The sequence below is a fragment of the Zootoca vivipara genome, chromosome 8 (genome assembly GCF_965207765.1).
Source record: "Zootoca vivipara chromosome 8, rZooViv2.hap1.1, whole genome shotgun sequence".
NCBI classification, from domain to species: domain Eukaryota; kingdom Metazoa; phylum Chordata; class Lepidosauria; order Squamata; family Lacertidae; genus Zootoca; species Zootoca vivipara.
Genome location: NC_142591.1, coordinates 79,223,661 through 79,234,810, shown reverse-complemented (window position 1 = coordinate 79,234,810; position 11,150 = coordinate 79,223,661). Strand labels below are relative to the sequence as shown.

Sequence of the window (11,150 nt, the reverse complement as noted above, 5' to 3'; positions counted from 1 at the left end):
TTTCATTTTTTCCCACGGCACACCAGGCAACATCTCACGGCACACTAGTGTGCCACGGAACAGTGGTTGAAAAACACTGGAATACTGTATAACTCTTATTTAGTGTGCATTGCTGTTATTAGATTCCAGGGGAAAAACTCCATTTGCAGTACCTCCTGCCAGAAAATTGCAGGGGTAACGTGATTAAATTTGAGGCAGTACACTGGCATAACAGATCTTTCCCGGTGTTCTCATCGGGGAACAGAAGAATGCATGACATGAGCAGAAATGGTGGAGCAGTAGCGATATTGCCTGCTGGTGTTCGCTGTTGTGTATGAAGGATATTGACAAGCTGGAAGGTGTGCAGAGGAGGGCAACCAAGATGATCAAGGGTCTGGAAAAGGCAAGTCTTAAGAGGAACGGCTGAAGGAGCTGGGTATGTTTAGCCTGGAAAAGAGGAGACTGATAGGAGATAGGATACCCATTTTCAAATTTATCTCAAAGGCTGTTACATGGAATATGGAGCAAGCTTGCTTTCTCCTGCTCTGGACGGTAGAACTCAAACTAGTGGCTTCAAGTTGCAAGAAAGGAGATTCAGATTAAACGTTCGGAAAAACTTTCTGACAGTAAGAGCTGTTAGAACATGGAACGGTCTCCCTCGGGAGGTCGTGGACTCTCCTTCCTTGGAGGTTTCTAACCAGAGGTTGGATGGCCATCTGTCAGGGATGCTTTAGCTTAGATTCCTGCATTGCAGGGGGATGGATTAGATGACCCTCAGATCCTTTCCAACTCTATGATCCCAACATGGCAGATCATACTACCTTTGATCTTCAGGGTATGCATCATGGCCACAAACAAATTTAATTTTAACCAATTTAGGCTGCCATCCTAATCCCACTGTCCCGAGTGTATGTCCCATTGAATTCAATATAATTTAATTATGGGTAGGCATGCTTAGCACTGTAGCATTACTATATTATTATTATTATTATTATTATTATTATTATTATTATTATTATTATTATTATTATTATTATACCCCGCCTCCCCCCACCCCTCACGGCCCACGGGAATCAGCTTCAATACTTGAGGCACCAGACGACCTTAACGCAATATCACATGCTCGATGCCCTTAAGAAAGTTGCAAAACTTCCCTGAGAATGTTGCAAACTTTTCCGCATTCTGCAACGCACACAGGAGCGTTGTCAAGAGCGCTAAGCAAGACGAGCAGGCGCCTACCGTATGTGCCTAAGCCGCAGATATGTTGTCTACGAGCGCTGTGCAAATCGCGCATCAAATGTTCAAGCAAGCGGCGCCGGTTTTGCACAGCTCAAAGCAAGTGCGTGCGTTTCTAATTTCTTTTCGCAAGAACTGCTATTTTGCATTAATTTACAATCTGCACCTATCTTGCGAGTGCTATTATGTTTGCACTATTCTGAAAATGCATGCGGCACCTATCTTGCAAGTGCTATTACTTCCGCATTAGTCTGCAAACGCATGTGTGCACCTATCAATCTATCTAGTACGTACTATTTATTATTATTTTTTTGCATTACTCTGAAAATGCATTGCCTACACAGCTTCTCTTGTCCATCAAAGCGCGCGCCTCACTGTCAAAATCGGAAAGCAAAAAATGAAATAAAAAAAATCCCACCCACTGACAGAAAGAAGAAATACCGACCCAGCCTAGTCATCTAACAAGGAACTCCTTATTTACTTCCCAGGACCTCGAGCCCCGCCCCGCTCCCCCACGCATCTCCCGCTCCTCCAATCAGGGAAGCCCTTCCTACACCACGCCCCCTTCTCTTCTTGCCCCTGCGCGGCCAGAACCAGGAGCCGCTGCCGCCCCAGCGCGCCTATCGCCAGCCCGCGCTTCCGATTGGCTCCCGCGCGCCCACGTGGGCTCACGCGAACAGGCCTCCCCCATTCCGTCACGCCCCTTCTCTCTCTCACCGGCGTGCGAGCGCGAGAGCTCGGAAGAGGGCGGGGCGAAGCGTGCGCGCGGAGGGGGAGGGCGAAGGAAGGAAGGGAAGGCAGCGCGTGGATTGGTTGCTAGGGCGCTGACGTCAGAGACCCGGAGGGCGGGGAGAAAGCTGAGGCACGGAAAAAGGTCAAACTAAAGGCGAGGAGAAGCGGCGGCAGCGGCCGGATCGGCGGAGGGAGGGGGGATTGGGCGGGAGGGGAGAGCGCGCGAGCCCCCCCCGCACCCCCCACCCCCACAGCAGGTACGGGCGGGGAGGAGGAGTGGGGTGCGCTGTTCCCCGTGGCCACGCCCCCTTCCTCACCTTGGGGGGGCCTTTGTGGGGGGCATAGAAGGGGTGCCCCCCTCTGCCCCCCGATACCTTTTTCCCATTGCTTCTCCTCAGGAGCCCCTGAATTTATAGGGGTGACGTGGAGGGGGGAGCGTCCCCTCATGTAATGTGTCCCCCCCACCCACAAACCAACATACACAGATAAGCACCCAAAGGGGCCAGCCCTCCTCACATTCTTAGGTGCTTCTGGCTGGCCCCTATGTTTCCTATAGTTTTCTCCCCCCCCCCTCCATTGGGGTCAAAAGCAGAAACTGACCTCCCCCCCTTTTTCTGGCACTTCTGCAAAAAAAACAGCAACAGCCACCCCCCCACCCACCCACGTAGGGGTGACCCCTGTGCTTCTCCTCCTGTCCTCAGGAGCCCCTAGACTTAAATGAGGAAGTTTCTGCTTCCCCTCATGTAATTTGTCCCATTCCCCCCAATGCCCGGATAACCACCCTAAGGTGCCAGCCTGCCTCGTGTTCTGTGTAACTCTGAGACCCATGTAGTCCCGTCCCCCATCTTGTGGGGTCAAAAGGAGGAAGATGCCCCCCTTTTTTGGTACTTCTCCCAAGAAAAGAACAACCCCACATTGAAATGCACCTATATTCGTCTCCCTGTCTGCTCTTTTTCGGGGTGGGTGGGTGGGTTTATAGGGCGGGCACCATGCTAGAGTGCCCCCATATCTGTCCGAAGTGTCCCAGCAGAAGTGCCAACAGTCCTGTGCTTGTCTCTCTCCCCTCCCCCTCCCAAACTACTGCTCCCACCTAAGTTGACAAGCTTCTTTCTTGCAGTGTTTCTGGGCATTGAGGATGCCAAGGGAATGTGAAGTGGGGGTGGGTGAGGTGGGGTGGGCTTGCTGAAAAGTGAACTGGTGCAAAAAGGAAGGGTGCTGTTTGAGAAAGGTTCTCTGTTCTATATATGTTATGGGGAAGCTTAGACACACACACACACACACACACACACACACACACACACACACACACACAATATATATGCATGCCTTGACGTCTGCATGCCTTGCAGGATCCTTTTCTGGTTGCATTGGGTGATGCGGTGGGGAGATAAAGATGTTTTTCCTGCTTTGCTGTCAAGATTTCTTTAGGGAGGAATGTCATAGATGGGTTGGAAGAGTTGGTGATAAAAGACGCAAAAGAGTTCTGTCGTGCTCTGAGCTGTACTTACTAAAGGTAAAGGAAGGCAGCTCTAATTCCTTTGATTATCTTTTTGGAGGACCCTGTCTTGATGATTGCTGTTTGACACTTTAGTTGTCCTTTAGGGGCAACTGGGTGTTTGGGGAAAAGGAGCACAACCAGCAGCTGGCAGAGCTTTCCCTTTCTCCGTAGAATTGAGGAAGTGGGGCAGGGGATATCCGGAGTGTTTCCCTCAAACTTCCCAGCAGAATAGTTTCTATAAAAGACGGATATCAAGTGACAGTTTTGTGTAACACTCTTCACTTCCCTGTTTATCTGCTTTCCTTAGCTAGGCTTGTCACTTCTTTAAGATTGTTGATGGATGATGTTGTACGGACACTCTCTCTCTCTGTGTGTGTGTGTGTATGCGCCCATGATGTCTGTTAGGGAGGGACGGACTAAAACAGCAGATTTGTTTCTTCATGGGCATTGCAAGCAATGTTGGATTGAAGGAAAGGGAGTTTGTGCGAGGAAGCAAGAATGAGACAAGAGAAGTCTTGGAGCCGTAGCGTATAGCAAACAGGAGGTTTCTCATGAGCTGGAAACTTGGGTTCTGCTTTCTGAAACTTTATGCTGACTGTACACTTCTTAGGGAGAATCTGAGTGACTGCTGATGCAGCATTGCTGATCAGGATTTTTTTGAAATAAAAATTGTGGTTCATTGAAATTACTTCATTTTGATGTGCTGTATCCAGGCCTGCGGTGATTGACAGTTGTGCATCTAAAGATGTGGATGTTGCCTGTTCACTATGTGAGCAGTTGCTGCTTTGTATCAGGAAACCACTCTATTTATGTTGTGTGTGTTTTTTACCGGGCTAAATGAAGAAATCACATGTATACCTAAGTAGATGATTGTTTGAAATAAGTGCGAAACCTCTAGAATGAGAACAGATGTGAATTGCTGTAGTCATAGGATGACTTCTCTGCAATCAGCCGATAGCTCATCACAGCACAGTCTTACCTGAACCTGCCAGACTTGTCAGCATGCTTACTCAATGCTATCCCACCCTGTCTCGTTTTGCAGAACAGCAGTAAAGAATGCTGGTGATGGCAAACCTCAACAGAGTAATGAAAAGCGAACTTCTTAGCATTTTGACATCAGGGTAGAGAATTCTTCCTCCTAGCTGCTTTCCTCAGGAGGCTTATCCAGTTTGTTGATTTGAATAAAAAATGGACACAATTAGTTCAATTAGCTGCTATGTAAAATCTCTGTTTTCTGGCCTGATTTTTCCCGCTCTCAACCCCACAATTCCCGAGGACTAGAATTATGTTTGTAAGAAGTTGTGGGGAGGCTGAGAGATGGCACTGCTTTCTCTTTTCCCTTCCAGAACAGTTTGGACTGAACACAGCGAAGTTGAGTTTGCTTGCTCTAATAACATGTCACATGAGGGAGGGCATAACCTCAGAAGGGGTATTGAAAGCAAAAAGTGGAGATTCCATTGGCCTTTTAACAAACTGGGTTAAAAATTAAGCTCCGTCTGTGGTGTGTTAATGGGCTCCTCGAAAATATGTCACCAATTTCATAGCTGCCTTCCACATCTTGAAGTGTGGGCAAGAGGCAGTAACTCAGCAGATCATTCCAGATCTTATGACCTTAGTGGGTTTGTGGAGGTCACTAGCCTAAATATGTTTGCGTTCTCTAAAGCAAGTGGGATAAGCATCTTTTCTCAAAACCTTGAGGTTTTATTCACATTGGCCTTTTTTTTGCACTTTTTCACTCACGAGATCTGGAAAAAGTACACAGTCTCTTGCAGTACGATACACAGCTCTTCATATATGTCATGTTGTTAGTCCCTTTCAAATCTGAGGAGATGGTTAACTTGCTGAGAGTAAAGATAGTGTTGCTGTGAGACATATTCTCAGTGGTAGTGCCTGTTGGGATACTTGTACATGCATCACGAATATGAGGAAGTAGTTATGTAATAGAGTTTTCCATCCTATCCCACCTGCAGCCTTCCAAGCAGCCCTGAGATTGGGATTTCCCTCATACTGAACATTATGGAGAATGTGCTGTTCCTTTATCTTCTGTGTTGGACATAATTGAGTTGGGAGCAGGTTGCATCAGTTACAGTTGGGTTGTGTGGGAAATGGGAGTTTGGGTACAGTCTAGATTGGGGTAGGGAACCTGTTTTGTCTACGTGGGCCAGACCGTTATCAGGATCATACCCGGCAGGTATGTAAGGCTGCCAATGTGTGACTCGCAAGGCATCAATGACATCTTGTGCTGCAGTACTTTGAACTCCCAGAGTTGGGACTTAAAAGCACCTTGTGGGCTGTTAAAAGGGAGGGGTTGTTCCTTCATTTTAGCAGAGAGTTGCATAGAATCCCCTGCTAAAACAGTGGTTAAAAAAAGAAAAAACCCTCCATTTTAGCTGACTTTGATGCACTTCTCTTTCTGAATCCGGAAGGATGCTGTTTGGGATATTCTGCTAAAAATGGGAGGGTCCTGCTATTTTGGCAGGAGATCAAATGCAGGCTTTCATGGAAAACTGCCTAAAAGATGTAGAGGAAGCCCGTTTCCTTGAAACAGGGAGGTGTTTGCATGGAAACCGGCCAAACTGAGCAGGATTGGCCCCTGCTCCTCAGCTGATAAGTGGGGATGCATTCCTGCTCAGTTTGGATGTGCACTTCTGGGAACACGTACCCAGCCAATGCAGGATTTAACAATTATCTAGCGCCTATTAGGTGACATCATGAGTGATGTCAGCCGATGGGTGCATGGGCATAGTTTTGGGGAAACAGCCTGGTGGTTCAAGTTGGACTCCGGGTGGGACAGGAGTGGCCTGGGGGCTGGAGGTTCCTCACTTCCGGCTTAGATTATATACATGCGTAAGTGAAACCTTTTGAAAGTGTTATCCATGCGTACAGTGTTTCTAGAACAGTGTGTGGTATGAGGAGGAAAGTTCAGCTTTCAGGTTGTTCTCAGGTGACATCTACATACATCACCATATTAAAACAACAGTTGTACTAGAGTAAAATACCTGTTCATTTCTTAAGAATAAATACTGCCGTGCAATTGTGGGGAAGGGAGGGCAAATGGAGAAGAATCTGCACAGTCTCTCTCATCTACTGTTTCTTGTATTGGTTTCCAGGAGGTGAATGAAGCAGTGGCTGGGACTCTGCCTTAGCAACCATCTCCTCTCCGGGAAAGAGAATTCTTTCTCCCTCTCTCCCTGCCCCTCAGGCGTGGCCACTTCACTGCACGAAGTATGTTTGCACATGTTTCACAGTAAAATACCCCGAGAGCACTTCAAAGTTCTTCACAGAGCTGGAATTTCAGCTGCTCTGGGGAATCCTTTATTGTGGCACTTCCATGAGCAAATTCCAAATACTGGCATTTCTCAGAGTTAATGCTTGTGTGAATGAATCCTAAAATCAGCTTCTTTCAAACCAGAGTTGTATGGGGAACAGCCCAGAGGTTAAATCAATGTGCTAATTACTTGTTGGGGGTTGAAACTATGGCTCTAGCTTATGGTGGGGTGGACACACACACACACACACACACACACACACACACATACATATATATAGAGAGAGCGCTTTATTTTTCCTGTCAAAGCTTTTCCGTTTCATAAGTTCATTCATAACAATGAATGGGTTGCAACTGCAACTGCAGTATTAGAAAAACTTGGCAGTTTCTGTTTAATAAATGCAAGTGAAATAAACATGCTCATTTCTGGGGGGAAAAATTGTGGAACACCAACATCACAGAGAGAATCTGAAGAAAACTTAGGGAAGGTGGTCAGTGGGACAGATGGCAATACTGTAGAAGGGAAAACGGCAAACAGTTTTTTTCCAAGCTGAAAAGGAGAAAGATGGGGATGTCAGAGTGCTTAAGTCGTAGAAATTTGCCACTTTCTGCTGCAGTGTTCAAGCAGTTCCTCCAGTTGACAGTTACCAGGGAGTTGTTGCCAAGCGTCTTTTCTCAATGCCTGCCTTCGAAATCTACCCTGTCCTGGACGCATCTCACATTCCTGTCTCAAAAATGCAACTCAAGCTTTCTTCAAGAGGCAGCAATATATTAAAGCACAGTGATGTGGATATTCGGGGGCGGGGCGGGACTGATTTGAGATTTTTTTTCCCATTAGGATAGCGTTCATTGGGAAAAAAATCGGTTGGCATAAGAAAATATTCTCACATGCTGGAGTGTGATCTAATTTAGCATGATCAGTTTGCTTGTATTTATTAGACAAAGCAAAAAAAGTATTACATTCCAAGCTTGCCTAGTATTGTATTTGCAATTGGCATCCATTCATTTTCTGCAAATGAGCTCACAAAAACGGAATTTCTGCACAGGAAAATAAAGTACCAGAATTTTTTCCGCCCCAAGCCTCTGGATTTTGTAAACTCAATTCTATATAAATCAACGCTTGTAAACAATTTAACATTAGTGACAACATTCCAATCACCACCAGGTGTTTACTTTGGAGAAAGAATACGTGAACTCTAGGAGGTATTTCTACCTGACTTAAAGTCTATCTTACTTCTTTTTAGGGAGAATTGAAGATGTGGGGGCAGTGCTTAATGAGTTTTGGACCTTCTTGAAGTCCTGCAGTTTTCCAGTTCCCTGTCTCTAAGTTTATACGAATGCTATCAAAGTTGATAGGTACTTGTGGGTCAGAAATTCTTTCTGTCCCGATTTCTATCTATTCCCCCCCCCCTGCTTACCCCTACTTGCTGCCTGAAACCTTGTGTAATATTTATCTTAGTGCTAGAATGTTTCTGGAATACTTGAGGTAAATTGGATGAGGCATTTGGGAGATAAGAGGGTTCAACAAAAGGGGTGACTTCACTTCTTGAATATTCTTCAAGTCTGTGTGAGTTCCCTAACCACTTGGCTCGCAACTTTTCTAATCTCTTGCTTTTAGTGGGAGTTAATAAATTGGGCCAGCTCTCATGTGGAAGTTGGCAAGTCTTAGTGTTAGGTACATATTTAATTGCAGCCTTTATCTCTCAAATGCTAGGATAAATTGCAGGGGCAATGCCATATTTCCATAGATGTGGGAGGAGAGGCATGGGTTGTGCAACTTTGCAATAATTTATTCTGGGTTGCTTAGCCGCAACCTGTATTGTTTGCTGTTGTTCCTCTCTTTGTTGTGTTACCATTCCCGCCAGTTACACTTTTGCTGGTTTTTTTTTTTTTTTGAGGGATTGTTCAAAGTGTTCTCTAGGGCTGAGGGCCATAGTTGCATGCTAGCACTTCATAGTACTGCCTTGTTTAACACAAAACAGCATTTGTGATGTGCTCATTCTCCCATCTAGTTGGTCAATAGCTCTTGACAGATGGGAGAGCGAGAACTACTTGTACAGCCTCTAAAGTGCAGCACTCTGGGTACAAAATGCAGGACTGTCTTCCTCCCTATAGTTAGTGTTAGATCTTAAAGCTTGAAGGAGAATGAGCAAGTGTTGCATGTGATCATCTTAGCACAACCTGCTCGTGATCTACACGTGTCTTTATCCTTGAGTGAGGCTCCTGCTTGTCTCCGGAGATCAGTGGAATTTTAAAAATGCCAATACTTATGCCTTTGTTTTGTACAACAGGGCACTCGAAGTCTTATCTGCCATAACTCAAATACTGCATGCAGGTAGGATGATGCACGTGGTTAAAAAGTGGTTTATGCAGAAGTTGCACTGTGTGAAGTGCTATAGAAAGCCTTGCTCATCATAATCGTATGAGGTTTATTTTTCAGATTTTGCAGATGACAAAATAAGACCGTGTAGCCCAAAATTGCTTTGAGAGTTCATAACAGCTGAGGTGGAATTTGGCCTTTTAGATCATGGGTGAGTGGTGTAGCTTCACATCACTAGCTTTGTGAAACCATGATATATTTGTAAATGGTTTTCATCTCGGGGCCTAGTTGCTGCAAAATTTGGACATTGCGGTAAGGACAGAGGTGGTGTGAAGGAAGGAATGGGTTGTGTTATAGGTGATGGAGCTCATACAAATTAAAAGCCATATAATTCAAAGCTAATTATACAGCAAATGTCTCTTTGGCTTTTCTCTGTTTTCTAAGCAATTACTTCTGCATCTTCAAGCTTTCTCCTTGACCGTGAAGGCTAAACCACCTTAGAATTTTCAAGATTGTATGTTCCTGCCAGATTTTTCATCCTGTGCTGGCACGTGGCACAATTCACAATCGACTAAGCTGATTCCCTTTTGGAGAAGCACAAGTTTGGCCTTAATTTTGCACACGAGCATAACTGGAAAACCTCCAAGACATGACTTAATATCTTATCAATACTGCATAGAAATTTATTTACTTGGGACATGGAGCTCTGGAACGAAAGCAAAAAAGATACAGGGCTCTGTCCCAAGGAGCTTCCAGTCTGATGTTTTGATAGGAGTGGAGATGATAAAAGGAGGACCGGAGAGGGCTGTGCAAGGGCTTCATGGAATAAATAATTTTTGAGGGAGACATTTGAAGAAAGAGTGAAGTAGTGCCAAGAATTCCTTGTAATTTTACAACATTCATTAGATAGGGCCTTGTTCTTTGCAATCTGTGTGCCCATATTGCAGCAGAATCTGTGGTTAATCTTGTTCCTAAGTAATGGTAATTGAGTTTACACTGAAGTGAAAGTTAGAAAGATTAAAGGAAAACAAAATATTAATGATCAGTGACATAGACAGCATTTCTGTTCCATGTCCGAAATTTCCTCAGAGGCGTTTTGTTTTGAATCTCACAGAGTAAGGCAGCTTGGAAACTTCATTGTGTTTTTAAAGAACGGAAGCTGAATGAAAGATGCAAGAAGGGAAGGAGTGGTTGCGTCGACAGGTTTTGTTTTTTTAAAGGGTGATATTCAACGAAATACACTGAGTGAACCCACCGAAATTAAAGTTTATGACTAAGTATTTGAGTCCTGATTAGCTTATGAGGAAATTCCTCAGAACACTACCTGAAGACGACTAAAGTAGAGAATAAGCGAAACCAGCACTGAGGGATAAGAACACAAAATAAAACATGCCAAAATACAATTTAGAGTTAAGCTGAAATGCGTCTTTCCCTTTCAAAACTGTTTGTAGTTTACAAATGGCCTTTCTTTCTTTTAGTTTTTCCACAGAATCACAGAATTGTGTAGACCATGAGGATCAACTAGTTCAACCCCCTGCAACGCAGGAGCCTTTTTGTCCAATGTGGGGCTTGAACCCATGATCCCCCAGGCTAAGAGTCTCTTGCTGTACAGACCAAGCTATCCATCGAGACCTTCCCCTTTATCTGCTACTACTTTGGCATCTTCTCGGCCGCTTTGCTTACAAGTTTTCCTTGTTGGATTCGTGTGGCATCGCCACAGAATTGCAGGGTAGAATTTTGCTATCCTGCTCCATGTGACCTTTTGAGTAGGCTGGTGGTTCGCTTTGGTGGTGTCATGTATCATGTTGTGGTACAGCATTTGGTGCATAATATTACAGAAGCCATTGTTGGCATGACAGCAAACTCGGTGGCAGAAGGGAAATTTAGAAGCCATGGGAAAAAATAGTTGGCACCCGCTACCTCCGCCGGTCTTTTTTTTACACTAGATTGTATATATATATAGATTGACCTGCTACACCTTCAATATACGAGGCCCAGCATTGAGCCTCAAAGTGTCTCAGACCTAGACTGTTCTACTAGCCACCTTGTGTTTAGGATTAAAAGGCAAACACACATCTATTCTGCAAGCCGGAACTTCACTATTGCTTAGCATATGA

The 11,150-nt window shown here is 45.0% G+C and overlaps 1 protein-coding gene across 2 annotated transcripts in view; it reads left to right on the top strand.

Annotated features, from left to right (window-relative positions):
* Positions 1-2,033: 2,033 nt before the first annotated feature.
* ZFAT (zinc finger and AT-hook domain containing) overlaps positions 2,034-11,150 on the top strand; it is a 104,178-nt gene continuing 95,061 nt past the window's right edge. Inside the window, exon 1 of one of the 2 annotated variants that reach the window (XM_088675986.1) lies at positions 2,034-2,204. The gene's annotated coding sequence lies outside the window, so the exon portion shown is untranslated. The remainder of the gene's footprint in view (positions 2,205-11,150) is intronic. The other variant, XM_088675988.1, reaches the window with a different exon arrangement.